General features: G+C 48.0%; 1 long non-coding RNA gene across 1 annotated transcript; it reads left to right on the forward strand.

Moving 5' to 3' along the window:
- The first annotated feature begins 1964 nt into the window (after positions 1–1964).
- LOC122679904 lies at positions 1965–16530 on the forward strand. Its single transcript, XR_006336573.1, has 3 exons — positions 1965–2122; positions 9762–9766; positions 16520–16530. It is a non-coding gene; the product is annotated as an uncharacterized LOC122679904 (long non-coding RNA).
- The last annotated feature ends 446 nt before the right edge of the window (positions 16531–16976 follow it).

Consider the following 16976-nt stretch of genomic DNA (forward strand, 5'->3'; position numbering starts at 1 on the left):
CGCACTGATATCCCACTCAAGGCACATTCTTCAGGAGTCGGTTCTGTGTGGACCCCGGGAGCATCCGGGCCCCCAAAGGTGAATGAGAGACAGCTCTGTCCCCAAGGAGCTCCGGGCACCCCAGGGGAGACTAATGGGTAAATAAGCAACTAGCATGAAAGAGTCCCATGCGGAGGTAAGGTCCAAACCAAACCCTGAGAACAAGGAGGAATGGGATTTTCAGGGCAGTCTCCCAGAAATGGCCCTAGGGCTGGGCCCTGAAAGATGACTTTGAGGCTGGGATGGGTGGACATTCCAGGCAGCAGAGACAGCACAAGGGCACAACTGCGACTCCTGAGACCACCACTTCACCTTGGAGTCATTGATTTAAGAGAACTTATTGAGGACTTCCCTGGTGGTCTAGTGGCTAAGAATCCACCTGCCAACTCAGGGGACACGGGTTCGATCCCTAGTCCAGGAAGATCCCGCATGACGCAGTGCAACTAAGCCTGTGAAACTATTGAGCCCGCGCGTCTTGGAGCCTGTGCTCCTCAAAAAGAAAAGCCAACGTAAAGAGAAATTGCACACAACCAAGAGTAGCCCCAGCCTGTCACAACCGGGGAAAGCCCAGCAGCACAGAGGCCCAGCACAGCCAATATAGAATTTTTTAAAAAAGAGAGAGAATTTATTGAGCATCTCCTGAGTTCTAGCTCATGTAATTGGCACAGAGGAGAGAACATGATTCTGACCCTGGGGTTGGGGATCTTGCCAACTAGACAAAGTGAGTTTATGACAGAAGGAAAAAACCCTGAGCTGGCCATGAAAAGCGCATGAGGGTGCAGAGTTAGGGCCCAGCAGCTCCCGTGAGACTGCCAGCTCCCCAGCTGTTTGTGCATCTGTGGGATGCAGGGATGGTAACCACCCAGGAATACTGCCCTGAGGACATGGGGGAAGAGCCAAACCCAGTGACTGACACCCCAGAGTTTCTCAAAAAATGTTAGTTCTGCTGCCCCACCCCACGCCACCCCTGAGGAGTCTGGAAATGAGAGAGATGGGAGCAAGTTGGGGAGGGGAGATTGTGTGTGTGAGAGAGTGTTGTGCTCACATATGTGCGTGTGTATGAACGAGTGTGTTGATGTGCAAGTGTGCAAGTGTGTGTGTGACTGTGCACGCGTGCGCATAGGAGTGAGGGGTGTTATGAGTGTGCACATGCACGTGAAAGGGTGAGTTGTGCATGTGGGGGGGGCTGTGGTTGTGTGCAAGTGCACACGTGAGTGAGAGCGGGAACAAGAGTGTGTGTGCGTTTGTGTGTGTGTATGGACACAGGATCATACCCAGGATGCTTCTTGGGGAAGGGAACGGAGCTAAGACTGAAAGGTCAGATGCTCAAAGTGGCCAAGCAGCTGGAAAACATTCTCTCATGGTGGCTGGAGGGACCAGAAAGGAGACTGGGCCCCTTGGGTGAGCAAGAGGCCATGAGGCACCAAGAAGGGAGAGACTGGCTGTGAGCTGAGGCCTCTTCTCCACCAGGGCTCCCCGGTTCAAGGAGGCACCAGCAGTCTTGGATGGAGCTGTCTTACCTAGGCCTCCCTTCCATGCTTATCCAAGACTCCCCGGCTTCCTCTTCCCTCCAGGAGAAACCCAGGTTCTTGGAAGGGTCGACCACACCCTCCATGGTCTGATCCCCGCCCTGCTCTTCCCACTTTTCAGCCGGGTCGATTCACCTGCCCTGTGCACTGGTTTCCTTTCTGGTCCCTCCAGCCACCCTCCTGCCACACTCTGAGCTTTGCCATCCCCCAGGGATCTGACTGGAGAATCCTAGTCACTCAGCAGCCAAGTGCTGGTCCTCCCCCGAGTCATCCCTTTCACCGCCTTCCTGCATCCCTGTAACTTTGCCTTGTGCTCCCACATACATCTGAGACCATCCTCATGGCATGCCGTAATTTACAAAACTGTGGTCCCTGGACTCAGAATCATGGGAAAACTTGTCCAAGAATCCTCTCTGTAAAAGGCACCAGGAGTTGAAAACAGGAATTCAAATAGGCATAGGTATCCCTGTGTCCATAGCAGCATTGTTCACTATAGTCAAAAGATGGACACAACCAAAGTGTCCATTGACAGATGAATGGATAAACAAAATGTGGTCTATACATACGATGGAATATCATTCAGTCTTAAAAACAGAGGAAATTCTCAAATGCTACAACATGGTGAACTTTGAAGATGGGGGGCTAAGTGAAAGAAGTCAGGCCCAAAATGGAAAGTAGTGTTAGAGTCCACTCATATAAGATACATAGAATAGTTAAACTCATAGAGATAGAAAATACAACAATTGTTATCAGGGGCTATGGGGTGAGTGGAGAATGGGAAATTATTGTCTAATGGGCAGAGTTTCTGTTTAGAAGATGAAAAAGTCCTGGAGGTGGGTGGTGGTGATAACTGTACAATATACATGTACTTCATGTACTTAAAGTGTACTTAAATATACTTAAAAATGATTAGCATGGTAAATTTTATGCCGTGTATAGTTTACCACTGAGGGGAAAAAGCACCAGGCAAAGAGTTTTTCGAGGAAGTTCTTTTTAGATTTTAAGTAATGGTTTTCTTAAAGGGAACACCTCTACACTGTTGGTGGAAATGTAAGTTGGTGAAGCCACTATGAATAACAGTATGGAGGTTTCTTTAAAAAGTAAAAAAAAAAAAAAAAAGTAAAAATAGAATACTGCAATTTGGCTCCTGGGTTTATATCTGGAGAAAACCATAAGTTAAAAAGATACATGCACCCCAATGTTCATTGCAGCACTATTTACAGTAGCCAAGACATGGAAGCAACCTAGATGTCCATAGACAGATGAATGGGTAAAGAAGATGTGGTATATGTAGGCAATGGAACATTACTCAGCCATAAAAAAGAATGAAATAATGCCATTTGCAGCAACATGACTGGACCTGGAGATTATCATCATTACTAAGATTTCATCATTACTAGATGAAATAAGTCAGACAGAGAAAGACAAGTATCATATGATACCACCCATATGTGGAATCTAAAGGAAATGGTACAAATGAACTTGTTTACAAAATAGAAACAGACTCACAGAAATAGAAAACAAATTTACGGTTACCAAAGGGGAAAGGTGGGAGGGAGGGGTAAATGAGGAATTTGGGAGTAACAGATATACACTACTGTATGTAAAATAGATAATAACAAGGACCTACTGTACAGTACAGGGAGCTATACTCAATATTTTGTAATAACATATATGGGGAAAGAATCTGAAAAAGAATATGTATATATGCATATATATATCTGAATCACTTTGCTGACCTAAAACTAACACAACATTGTAAATCAACTATACTTCAATAAAAAAATAAATAATTTTTTTTAAATAGAAGGAAACAGTTTTCTTTTTGTGTAACCTGATAGGAATAATAGAAAAAGATGAACGGACATCACCCACTCCCTTCAGGCAGACGAGTCTCTTCCTTGGCACCTCCGGCCCAGCACAGGATGTGGATGGCTCCGATGCACAGTGAAGTGTGTTGATGACCAATGACTTCGCTGACTATGTTCCCTTGACCCTCTGGGGTAACCACTCTGGACGCATCCTTCCCTCCCCACACCCCTCATTTCAGCCCAGGAATCTTCTGAGAGGGGTAGGGCACCTCAGGGAAACCCAAAATGACCCAGTGGCGTGCAGAAAGGTTAGCATTTCTTTCCATTTATATGTTTACTCTTATTCTTTGGAGACTTCTACTTTGTGTATGTTTCTATAGTAGTTGTTGTTTAGTCGCTAAGTTCTGTCAGACCCTCTGGGAGCCTGTGGACTATAGCCCACCAGATTCCTGTCTGTGGGATCTTCCAGGCAAGAATACTGGAGTGGGTTGCCATTTTCTTCTTCAGGGGACCTTCCCGACCCAGGGAATGAACCCAGGTCTCCTGCATTGGCAGGTGGATTCTTTACCACTGAGCCACCACAGAAGACTTTCTATAGTAGTATATGTACGTAATTTGTAAATAAATAAACAAACAATGCCTTTAGATCTGACTCAGGAACTGAACAGATTCTGAAAAATTCTTTGTGATATCTTTCACACCCCAAACCCAGGAACCATATGTATTTCAATAATGTCCTCAGTAATCAAACTTGGCCTCTGATTTTTGCCATACAAACTCAGGACCCAAACAGATTCTGATAGTGAGGAGTATTTGTACAAATTTGGGACATTGTGCCCCTACATTCTTACTGAAAAGGATATACAATCAAAAGCATCAGGGACATCCCTGGAGGCCCAGTGGCTAAGACTCTACACCGTCAAAGCAGGGGGCTCAGGTTCCATCCCTGGTCAGGGAACTAGATCCTACATGCTACAACTAGCGGTTTGAATGCCATAACTGAAAAAGATCCCATGGGCCACAACTAAGACCTGGCGCAGCCAAACAAATAAATAATATTTAAAAAAAAATTTTTTTTTAATCAGAGAGAGCTGCTTGGACCATTGGAGGAGTGAAGTCTCATGGTCCCATTTAAAGGATGGAAGAGGTGAGATTATAATTTTCCTAGGAGACATCGATCCCAGGAGACAGATGCCATTATGCCCTTCTATAGATAATGAAACTGAGACTCAGGTTCATTCTTCAAGGTTACAAGGCTAGAAAACGTCAGTCAAGACTCAACCCACCTGGATCTAATTCTTAGACTATACTATTCCGGTCGCAAAGAGTCGGACACAGCTGAGCGACTGAACAACAACATACTGTTCCAGAGTGCCTCCCAGCGAACCAGGAGGAGGAGCTTGGCAAGCCCAGTTCCCTCTTTATCAGCAAGTTCTGGGCTTCTCCTCCACAACACACACACCCTGCCTGGCCAGCTCCTCCTTATCTACACACCTGAATCAGGGTCAAGGTTGCCTCTCCCCAGGTGGGCCTTCCCTTTGCTGGCTGTAGTCCCCCGAGGAGGCAGTGGGCTCCCTGAGGACCCTCCACTGTGCCCTGGATGCTTGGCCGGGGGCCTGGCACTTCTGGTACACGATGGGGCTCAGTGAATAGTTGAGTGAAGGGGTAGGAGTGACACACGCAAGCAGCCTTCTTGCTCAGCCACACGTGCAGGTGTGGGACTTGGGTCCCTTCGGACAACAACACTCTACAGGGACCCTGACCCCGAGGAAGGTCAATGTGTAGATGATCTTCGGATCAGAAAGAGACCCCAGAGGAATGGGGGGAAGTAGTGGGAAAGAGGGGCTAAGAAAAGGAGAAAACAAGAGTACGAGGGGGCAGAGACATCCACGGGCCATCTTCCACTTGTTCCGCCTCTGGACATTGACAGCAAAACAGAACCAAGAGAACAGTGGGGGAGGGGGAGGGGCAAGCAGGAAACCTTCAGAACCACCCGACCTTCTCAAAAGGCACTGAAGGGACTTCCCTGGTGGTCCAGTGGCTAAGACTCTGCACTCCCAATGAAGGGGGCCTGGGTTCAATCCCTGGTCAGCTAACCAGATCCCACACGCCACAACCTGACACAGTCAAATAAATAAATAATTTTTTTTAAAGGCCCTGATGGTAGTGGGCCACATCCATATAGCAAGGGAAGGCCATCCTGCTCCCTGACAATGGCCGGAGCTCAGCAGGTGCCCCCACTCTGTGCCCACCCTGTCCTCCCACAGCACCCCCTCTGCCTGCCTTGGACTGGTCTATTTCACTCGGCAGACTCTTGTAAATGGTGCCAGTTTTTAGGCTATTTCTGAGTGACCTGGGAGCTGTGTGGTCCACAGGGTGATAACCATGACCTGAGTCTCACTCCCCCACCAGCTCCTGAGGATGTTCTTGGCAAGGTCATGACTGTGTCTGAGAGGGCTGCGCCCAGAGTACCTCCTGCTACCAGGCAGTGGGTCACGGGCTCTCAGCTGATGGGTTGTCAAGGGTTCAGATGCCAGTCATGAGGGATGGCCAGGGCCCTTGGGGCATGCAGAGGCTGGGGGCTGAAGAAAGGGCACCAGCAGCTTGGGGACAGAGCGGGTGGAGAGGGTAGAGGACAGTGTCAACTGACTCTTCGTGGATGCCACCCACAGCCATACGTGTGTGCTAAGGACTGACGCTGAAACTGAAACTCCAATACTTTGGCCACCTGATTTGAAGAACTGACTCATTGGAAAAGACCCTGATGTTGGGAAAGATCAAAGGTGGAGGAGAAAGGGACGACAGAGGATGAGATGGTTGGATGGCATCACCGACTTAATGGATATGAGTTTGAGTAAACTCTGGGAGTTGGTGATGGACAGGGAGGCCTGGCATGCTGCAGTCCATGGGGTCGCAAAGAGTCGGACACGACTAAGTTACTGAACTGAAATGAACTGAAGTCGCTTCAGTCATGTCCGACTCTTTGTGACCCCATGCACTATAGCCCATCAGGCTCCTCTGTCGATGGGGATGCTCCAGGCAAGAATATAACATTGAGTGGGTTGCTATGCCTGCCTCCAAGGGATCTTCCTGACCCAGGGATTGAACCTGAGTCTCTTATGTCTCCCGCTTTGGCAGACGGGTTCTTTACCACTAGCACCACCTGGGAAGCCCACACAGCCATACTTGTGCACCCAAACTCGTGTGTGTTGTCACCATCACACTTTCAGACACAGGTACATCCATACACTCAGGCTCACAGGCACAAGTGTTTCCCCATCAAAGCCTTCCCAGCCCACACACAGACACACAAGCCTACACACGCATTCACGAATCATCAAGCAAGAAAGAAGGGCCAGATGCCCTTGAAATCATTCTTTCTCTCCTGTTCCACCCTCTTTCACCTCCACCCCACCCTGGCCATTCTTCTCCACATCAGCCAGGTTTCCCAACCATGATACCATCCCCAAGAATCTGTTGGAAATCCTGAGGGTGGTAGCCTGGTTCTCACACACCTGGTGAATCAGGATTTCACGTGCCCAGGCCATCTTGACCCTGACCCTGTATCTGACCCCCAGCCTCCTCTGCTCACATGCACCACACCCCGGGTTGCATGGAGAGATGTGTCTCCCTGCTGGGCTCTCGTGGCACACCCTGTTGCCTCCAGCTCTGGTGACAGCTTCTGGAGATTGGAGTTTGCCATGAAAACCTTGGTGAGCTGAGCCATAGGGAGTAAGCTGCAAAACATGCATGTACAGGGGACTTCCCTGGTGGACTCGTGGTTAAGACTTCACCCTTCTACTGCAGGGAGTGTGGGTTAGATCCCTGGTCTGGGAACTAAGATCCCACAAACTGTGCTGTGCAACCCCAAAAAATTAAATTTAAAAAAATGCATATTCAGGAGTTCAACCCCAAAGAATGTCACCTAGTAGTCAAAACACAGCCTCCAACCAAGTCCTGACCCATATCACAGCTGAGCCTTGACCTCAAACCAGCCACAGATGGAGCCTTGACTCCAGTTAGAGACTGTCCATCAAACCTGGCTGATACCCTGAAACTTGACCCTGATCTCCTGACCAGGCCTGACCCTGACTCTGACCACAACCTGAGGCCAGACCCTAAACCAAAAATGAATGCTAAAAAGCCTTGATCTTGGCCACAGTCTGGATCCTGATCCTGACACCCAACACAAACACTTTCCTAGCTCACAGCCTGAGCCCTAATGGCAGACTGAGCCATGACTCTAACTCCAAAATCAACTATTTCACTGTCTATAAACTGAGCGCTGTTCCAAAGCACAATGACCCTGATCTTGACCCCAGTGAACCCTTATCTTGGCCCAAGGTTGAGTTCTGATCTTGACCCCAGACGGAGCCCTTACCCTCTCCCAGAATGAACTCTTACCCCAGTGACAGCCTCAGCCTTGACCCTGGCCCCAGACTGAGTGCTAACCCTGATTGCAGCCTGGCTCTGATCCTGACTGAAGCCCGAGGCCTCCTCCTGAGCCAGTCCTCTCAGAAAACTCGGCCTCTGTTCACAGAGGACTGGCCCCACCTTCCTCTCCCAAGTTCAGGACACCTTAGCTGAAACCTAGGAAGACCTGCAGAACTTTCCACGAGAGCCACATGACAGTCTGCCACATGGCAGGAGGTGGGGTCTATCCTCATTTCACAGGTGAGGAAACCGATTCTCACGGAGGCTTAACTTGGTCCGCGTGGTTCCAATGAATAGACAGCAAGTGAAAGGCAGACACTATAGGGAGACATTTCAGAAAGCATTTCCCAAACTTCTGGGCTGGGCAAGGACAGAATGAGCCGCATGCGGAGGCCTGAGCGCCATGTCACTGGAGGCATGCCAACAGAGGCGGGGGACTTGTTGGCTGGTGCTACAAGAGGCCTACAGGAAGTGGAGGGCCCCGCAGCCCCAAGATGTCAAGGAGGTTTCACGCCTCATTCAAGAGTTTCCCTCCAGCCCCAATGGCCACACCTGGAAGGCCTCTAGAATCCTACCATCTCAGGAGGGAGAGACCCAGCCCCACCAGGTGGGACCAGAGCCCCAACCTCCCCTGCTCAACTCCTCTGACCAGCCCTTTACGCTGACTGGATCAGGCATAGATGGGAGACAAGGCCCACCTCACCAAGCTGGCCATCGGGCACTGTCACTGCGTCCCAGACAGGCTCTCTGTCCCAATGTGAGTCCCCACTCCGCCCCAGGCTCAGAAATACACACCCAGGACTGGGAGGACACATGCCACCATTTTCAAAATGCCCGAGCAGCCTTGCCCTCCGCTCATCCTCATTTTGTCGACTCGGGACACAAAGACCAGAGAGGCTGAGCAGCCCGCCTTGGGTGGCACAGCCAGGCAGGGGCACGTCAGGATGCGGACCCCAGACCCTGGCACCTGCCCCACTCACACGGCCCCACAGCTGCCCCAGCGGGGTTGGAGGATGGTGGGGGGACCTGGTGCCAGGCGGCAGAGGCTGGGATGGGGGGCTGGATGGCCCCTTGTGCCGCCGCCCCCCCAGGCATCCCGGCCTGGCTCCATCCACCGGCCGCCCAGCTGCCCGCACATCCGCCCAAGCCCAGACATCAATCCACACCAGGGCCCTCGCTCCCTCTTTCTTTTCTGCCCTCCTCTTCCCTCCCCAACTCGCATCTTTTTTTTTTTTCCCCTCCTCTCTCTCTTCCAACATGTCATTACAGTAGAAACAAAAAGTGTCGGGACAATGCGGGCATTGACGAAGGCCCCCTCGCAGCCCCCTCCCCCCACGGTGCGTGCCAGCACTCTTTCCACCCGCCCAGGGCTGGAACCGCTGCCAAAGGAGCCCTGCTAATAAACAAGAGGAACCAGATAAACCAGGAACACAATAGAGGGATTTGTTGCACTTAGAATGGTGGGAACAATGTCAACGTCGCGCGCAGCTGCTTCTAAGCCCCCACCCCACCAAGTCCTGCCAAGCAGCCCCCTTGTCCCCCATCCCCTCTGATTTATGAAAGGTCAGAGGGCATCATGGCTAAAGGGCCCCTTCCTCGCATCCCTCATTAACCCTTCGGACACAATGATCCCTTCTCTGGGAGGTGGTGAGTGGGGGGCGTGTGTCATGCACAACACTTCCTGGAGCTGCCTGGCCATGGTGCAGAGGGAGGAGGAGCAGGCTCCAAGATGCCTTCAGGCCACGGGCTTCATCTGGAGTCACAGCCTTATTGATGGAGGCCTTCTTCTTAGTGACCCCCAGAGGTGTGACCAGAGCTGCAACTGGATCTACAAGATGGTGACGCAGGCTGCTTCCGGAGCCGTGCTTTCAGGGCAAAAGATTTGTTCTCCAATGTCCCAGTGGGTGCTGAGTCCCTCCCTAGATGTTGGGGCATGAGGATAAGCCAGACATAGTTCCTAATTTGGGAAAGCACAGGTTGATGGGTGTGGGGGAGCCCAGGGAAGTGGGGCTCACTGCTGGTCACAGCAGGTAGTAGGGAGGAAAAGCAGGGGAGAGTTCTGGCAGGAGGTAATGTTTGAGCTGAGGAGGCAGCACCAGCAAGACAGACAGTCCCCGAAAGGGGTCAGGAATCGCATATCCTGCTCCACCACTTGACCACAACATCTTCATTAGCAACTTGGAGACAAGAAAAATACCTACCTCAAAGGATACTTGGAAAGACAAACTGATACAAATAAGGTGCTTAGAAAAGAGCCTGGCATGTAGTTAAATTTCAATAGGTGTGGCCATTATTATTACAGTTGATGGTGGTGATGGTGTGGTGCTCACAACCACCCTGAGCTTCATAACATGGTCCCATAGATGGGCAGATGAGGCTGGGACTCCCCTTGGATCACAGCTGGTACTTACAGACCCAGGATTCCAACCCAAATTTCCATACTCCAATCCCAGGAATCCTGCTTACTCAACAGCTTTGGGATGGACACCCAAATTAGGAATCTGGGATTATGGGACAGAAAAGTGCTTAATGACCTATTTGGGAGTTAATCTCAAAATGAACTTCAGCCTGTCTTCCCTCAATAAAAAGAAAAAATTACATGGAATCCTCTTAGTCCCTTCACATTTAAGCACAAACTGGAAGAAGGAAGCTGCATAGGAAAGTCTCCTGTTCACCCACCTCTCACCTCTGCTAAGCAGGGGTCTCTTGATAACACTCTGACCATTCCTGCCCCCGCCCCCACAAACCATCCCCACCACCCCTGCTCGGGCCCCAGGCTCCTTCTGTGGGCGTTGACTATTCCTCCAGCAGAAGAAAGCCTTATTCATAATAATCACTAAATACTAATCCTTTAGGAAATCACATTAGCTCTGCCTTCAAAACATATCCAGAATGCCCATTCTCACTTCTATTCTACATTGTACTGGAAGAGCTAGCCAGTGCAATAAAGCAAGAAAATGAAATAAAAAGCATATAGCTTGGAAGAAGCAACACTATCTTTATTCATAGGCTACAGAATCATCTCTATAGAAAATCCTAAATAATATACAGAAAAACCCTACTATAAAAAGTTATTGAGTTAAGCAAGGTTGCAAAATACATCAATATACAAAAAAATTCAACTGTATTTTTATATACCATTAAAACAGTAGAAGTTTTAAGATTTTCCATTTAAAATAAAACTATAAAATATGAAATAGGGATAAATTCATATTATAAATTCATGATATAATAACACTTAAGAAGTAGAGAAGACCTGACCTAAGGAACTTCATACAATGGTGTTTTCACTAGACACTGTAAAGCGAGAGACATAAGGAGCTGTTTATAAATACTATATATTAGTTGGTGAATTTGTTTTTTACAAGGCATGGGTTAGTAATTCTGAGGCTGTTTTATATGTACACTGTTTGAACAAATAGATAAATATGCTATAGATAATAAGAGCTCTATTTCTCTCTGTTAGAGAAACAAATTACAAATAAGTAATAGGGAAAGTCTAGAATAAACTCTGCTGTGCGTGAAAGTGAAAGTCGCTCAGTAGTGTCCGACTCTTTGCAACCCCATAGACTATACAGTCCATGGAATTCTCCAGGCCAGAATACTGGAGTGGGTAGCCTTTCCCTTCTCCAGAGGATATTCCCAACCCAGGGATGGACCCCAGGTCTCCCATCCAGGTCATGAAGGAAGTAGAGCTTAATTTCCATCTCCTAACTGTCAGCCAGACTTACTGACTCACTTCTAATAGAGTATGAAAAGGGAAAACAGTATCCCTATAATGGAAGAGCCTGGCAAACACAACCTAAACCAAGGAGTCAGAGTTAACGTCACCATTAACAAGCCTTATCAATATCATGTTATCCCTAATACGAGGGGCTTTTCAGATGGTGCTAGTGGTAAAGAAATTACCTGCCAATGCAAGAGATATAAGAGATGAGGGTTTGATCACTGGGTCAGGAAGATCCTCTGGAGAAGGACATGGAAACCCACTCCAGTATTCTTGCCTGGAGAATGCCATGGACAGAAGAGCCTGGGGGGCTACAGTCCATGGGGTCACAAAGAGTTGGACACAACAGACTTAGCATGCACATACACCTAATATGATGTGATGAGAAGGGGACCTCCCCATGTAGTGTTTTTCCCCAAAATTCATACTTACAGATTAATAACAAGAAAATATCAGAAATAGACAAATTGAGGGACATTCTACAGAATGTCTGACCAGTATTGTTCAAAAATGTTGAGGTCATGAAAGGAAAGATTCCTGAGAAATTGTCACAGATGGGAGAAGACTAAGGAGACATGACAATTAAATGCGATGTGGGATCCTGACCTGGATCTTGGAACAAAAACAGGCATTAGAGGAAATTGGATGAAGGATATACAGGGGCTCTTTGTACTGTCTTTACAACTCTTCTGTAAGTCTAAAATTATTTCAAACTAAAAAGTTTTTTAATCATATCATTTAATATAGCATAAAATACAAAATGCTTAGGGATAAATTGGACAAAATGTGAAATCTATAAAACATTGTCAAGAGAAATTAGAGAAGACATAGATGGAGAAATAGAACACATTCATGGATTAAAAGTCTCAATATTATTGTGATATCATTTCCCCCAAAAACTGCTCTATAGATTTAATCAAATCCTAGCAAAAATCCCAACAAGCTATTTTGGAGAAATTAACAAGCTGATTCTAAAATTTCTATGGAAATTCAAAGAATCTAGAATAGTCAAAACAATTTATAAAAGAACAAAGTCAGAAGAATTATACTGCCTGATCTCAAGACTACATATAGACTACATATATAGACTACTATTATAAGGCTACAATAGTCAAGACACTGTGGTGTTAGCGTAAAGAAAAACATGAATAGGAAAAATAGAGAGCTCAAGAACAGACCCACACATATGGTCAACTGATTTTCAACAAAGGTGCACAATCAAGATGAATCATCAGGGAAAGGAGAGTCTTTTCTACAAATGGTACTCAAACAATTGAATAGCCATTTGCAGAAGAAAAACAAAAACCTCAATACCTCCAAAAAGATCACTGTAAAACTTCTAGAAGAGAATATAGGAGAAAATCTTGGGGACCCTAGTCAGGCAAAGATTTCCTAGATACAATGTTAAATGCACAATCCATAAGAAAAAAAATGATAAATTGGATTTCTTCAAAACTTAAAAATTTTGTCCTTCCAAAGACATCTTTACAGGCCAAAAACTTGGAGAAAAATATTTGCAAGTTGTATACTAACAAAGAACTGTAATCAGAATAAATGAAGAGCACTCCAAACTCAATAATAAGAAAATAAACCCCATTTTTAAAATGGGCAAAAGATTTGAAGAGACACTTCACCAAAGAAGATATGCAGGTGGCAAATAAGTACATGAAGAGAAGTTCGTGATTCGTCACTAGGGAAATGCAAATTAAAGTCACTACACATTTACTAGATGGTTAAAATCATCATTTGAAAAACTGACCAGAGGGACTTCCCTGGTGGTCTAGCGGCTAAGACTCACATGCTCCCAGTGCAGGGGGCCCAGGTTCAATTCTTGGGCAAGGAACTAGATCTGAAATGCCTCAACTAAGAGCTGGCGTGGCCAATAAATACATAATTTTTTTCAAAAAAACTGACCAGGGACTTCCCTGTTGGTCCAGTGGTTAAGAATCTGCCTTCCAAGGCAGGGGACGCAGGTTCGATCCAACGCAGAGGATGCAAGTCAGGAAACTAAGATCCCACATGTCTCAGAGCAACTAAGCTTCATGCCACAACTATAGTGCCCAGGCAGTCTAGAGCCTGTGATCTGCAACTAGAGAAACCCCATCTGCATTGCAATGAAGACCCGGAGCAGCCAACTTTTTAAAATTTTTTAATTAAAAAAAAAAAAAAGACTGATCATACCAAGTCTGTGGAGGAAGTCAAACTCTCATACTCTGCCAGGGAGAATGTAAAATGGTACAACCACCTTGGAAAATGGTTTGCTGGCTTCTTAAAAAGTTAAATATACACCTTGCACACAACCCAGACATTCCACTCCTAGTATTTACATACTAGAAATGGAAACATATGTACACAATGACTTTACATGAATGTTCACAGTAGCTTTATTTGTAATAGACAAAATCTGGAAACAGCTCAAACGTCCATCAACAGGTGAACGGATAAACAAATTGTGGTCTATCCATACAATGGAATATTCTTCAGTAATAAAAAGGATAAGCTGTCGATATACACAGTGACATGGATAAACTCAAAACAATTAAGTTGAGTGAATGAAGCCAAGCCAAAAAAAAAAAAAAGAGTACATACTGTATGATTCCATTTACATACAACTCTAAAAAATAAAAATTAATCTACAGGTACAGAAGCAGATCAGGGTTGCCTGGGGATGGGGTGGAAGTGGAGGAAAGGATGACCAAGGGACAGGAGGAAAGTTTTATGGGTGATGAATATATTATTTTCTTTCTTTAAAAGGACAGGACAAAATTTTATTTTGCTACGTCAGGTCTTTACAGCTCATCCCTGCAGCACTCGGGCTTAGTTACTGGGCAGAAGGAGCAGTCAGGACACAGGCCCTAAGGTAGGGAGTGCGCCTGAGCCCTGGAGGGACAGGAGCAGTGAGTGAGGAGGTCTGAGACCCACCTGAGGAGACAGGCAGAAGCAGGAGACCAGTGAGGAAGCCGCTGAGGTTAAGTCAGAGGACATGTGGTGGACCCAGTGAGGCTGACCAGGGATCAGACCTAGGCCCACTGCATTGGAAGGCAAGACCCCAAATATGTTATTTTCTTTACCATGGTGATGGTTTGACATGTGTATATGGATGTGTCAAAACTCATCAAAGTGCACATTTCAAACACGTGCAGTTTATTGTGTTAGTCGCTCAGCAGTGTCTGACTCTTTGCAATCCCATGGACTGTAGCCCACCAGGCTTCTCTGTCCATGAGATTCTCCAGGCAAGAATACTGGAGTGGGTTGCCATGCCCTCCTCCAGGGGATCTTTCCAACCCAGGGATCGAACCCAGGTCTCTCATTGCAGGTGGATTGTTTACCATCTGAGCCACCAAGGAAGCCCATTGTATGTTAACTACACCTCAATAAAGATGTTAAAAGACACTAATTTTTAAAAAGGAAAAACAAACACAGCCAGGAATCTGCCTGTCCTCTGGATTACCTGTGCCCTGACTGCTCCTTCTGTCTGGAATGTTCTTTCCAGAGACCCCTATGCTCAACTACCCCTCAGGAAACCTCAGGTCTTCACTCAGTGAGGCCTGCCTTAATGGCCCTGCTTAAAGCTGTGGGCCATCCTTCCCCCTACTTGTGACACCCCTTTCACCTTATCACACCATATAGAATTCACTTATTTGGGGCTTTGTTTCCCTTGATTGGAGTTTGTATTTTTGTTACAGTTCCCTGATTTAATCTGAGGATCCCGAGTAGGTGTTCCATAGATGTTTGTTAAAGGAATGTTTATTACATTCCAGGGGTTCTAAGTGCTTTTCATAGATCATAGTGACCTCCAGAACTGGTGCTATATATTTCCCACTTTACAGATGGGAAAACTGAGGCACAAGGAGGTGAAGCATGCCCAGAGTTTCTCCAGAGCCTTGCAGTTAAGCCGGTGCTCTGCCACCTCCTCCCCAGTGGCCGGCTCACCAGGTCACAGCTGTCCTGACAGCTACAACCCGATTCCTCCCAACCACGGCAGTCCAGGCCCCGCCCCCACCCCAGTTCCAGAGATTGAACCAGATCTTATAACAACAATCAGAGCCCTTCCTGGTTTCCTCTTGGTGTTCTCTCTGCCTCGGTCCAAGAGGAACGTGAGGGAGAGTAGAAGGATCCAGAAAATATAAACCACTTGGGACTTCCCTGGTGGTCTAGGAGTCAAGATTTTGTGCTTCTACTGCAGTGGGCAGGAGTTTGATCCCTGGTCGGGGAACGAAGATCCCGTATGCCTCGTGGTATGGCAAATAAATAAGAAAATAAATAATTTCAAGCTCTTTATAAGATTAAAACAACAACAACAAATGTCTTCAATAGAAAGGGGGCAGGGCCCTGCAGGTAAGTGGGCAGCACGCAGGCCACTCCGAGTGGGGCTCCATCCTGCCCACGGGTCACGGGGAGCCGACAGGGCTGTAATTCTCCAAGTCCTCAGGACAGAAACTGGCCTTGGCTAGAACTAGTTTCCCTCTGCCCCTCATTCAGGCAGTCGTGTGTTCACGCTTCGCTATTCAGCAAGTATTTACAGGCCCTGTGTGCACGGTCCCTGGAAGCAGCAGAGGGCCTCAGGCCCACCTTCCTGGGAACCAGAGGACCCACGGAGGCAGCTCTGCCCTTTGCCCCCCACCTAGACCCCCGGGAGGCATCACCCCCACCCTCATCTTGCCGTTGTGGGAGCAGGGTTGGGAGGCTCCAGGGCTGCCCCACAGTTTGAGCTGGGTCTGACCCCCTCTGACCACCAGGTTCTCCGGCTTCCTCCTTCTCTGCTACCCTGGCTCCTGCACCTCTCCCACCTCGTCTGAGCCCCGGGCCTTCCTCTTTCCGGCTCATCCTCACGGGTCAGGACTCCAGTCCCTGCAGCTGGGTGCCCCTCCTGCCCGGCAGCCACCCTGCCCGCTTCTCAGGGTCTGCCCTGTCCCCACGCCTGCTCCCCTCTACCTGCCACCCCCTCAGGAGGTGCCCCCCACCCAGGTGCAGTCCAGGACAGGTGCTGTCGGGGACCCTGTGAGGAAGGGGTCGGTGGGGGGTGGCCTGCCGAAGACACAGTCCCTGCTGTGATATTGCTCCGAGCGGGGTCCCGGGGTGCCTGGCGCTGGGTGCTGGACCTCAAGTCATGAGTCAAGCTCAAGGACTCAAGTTGCTGCTCCCCACTGGTGACCTCAGACATATCCTTGGCCCTCTCTGAACTGCTCTGTTTAATTCAGTGAAAAATGGAGTGTTGTGACTGGTAAAATCCAAGTTCCTTCCAGATTTTTCGATCCCTCGGTCTTCCCCTAAGACCTTTGGGCTGCTTGCCTCCATTCTCAGCTCTCCAGCAGCCCTTCCCCCGGCCACTCCTGTAGAAACCGGGTGCCCCACCTGGCACTGTGATCAGTTCTGCGTGTGAATATGCTCGTGCCCCACGGGCCCTGAAAGTGGCTGCTTAGAAATTCCCGAACT

The sequence above is a fragment of the Cervus elaphus genome, chromosome 22 (genome assembly GCF_910594005.1).
Source record: "Cervus elaphus chromosome 22, mCerEla1.1, whole genome shotgun sequence".
NCBI lineage: Eukaryota > Metazoa > Chordata > Mammalia > Artiodactyla > Cervidae > Cervus > Cervus elaphus.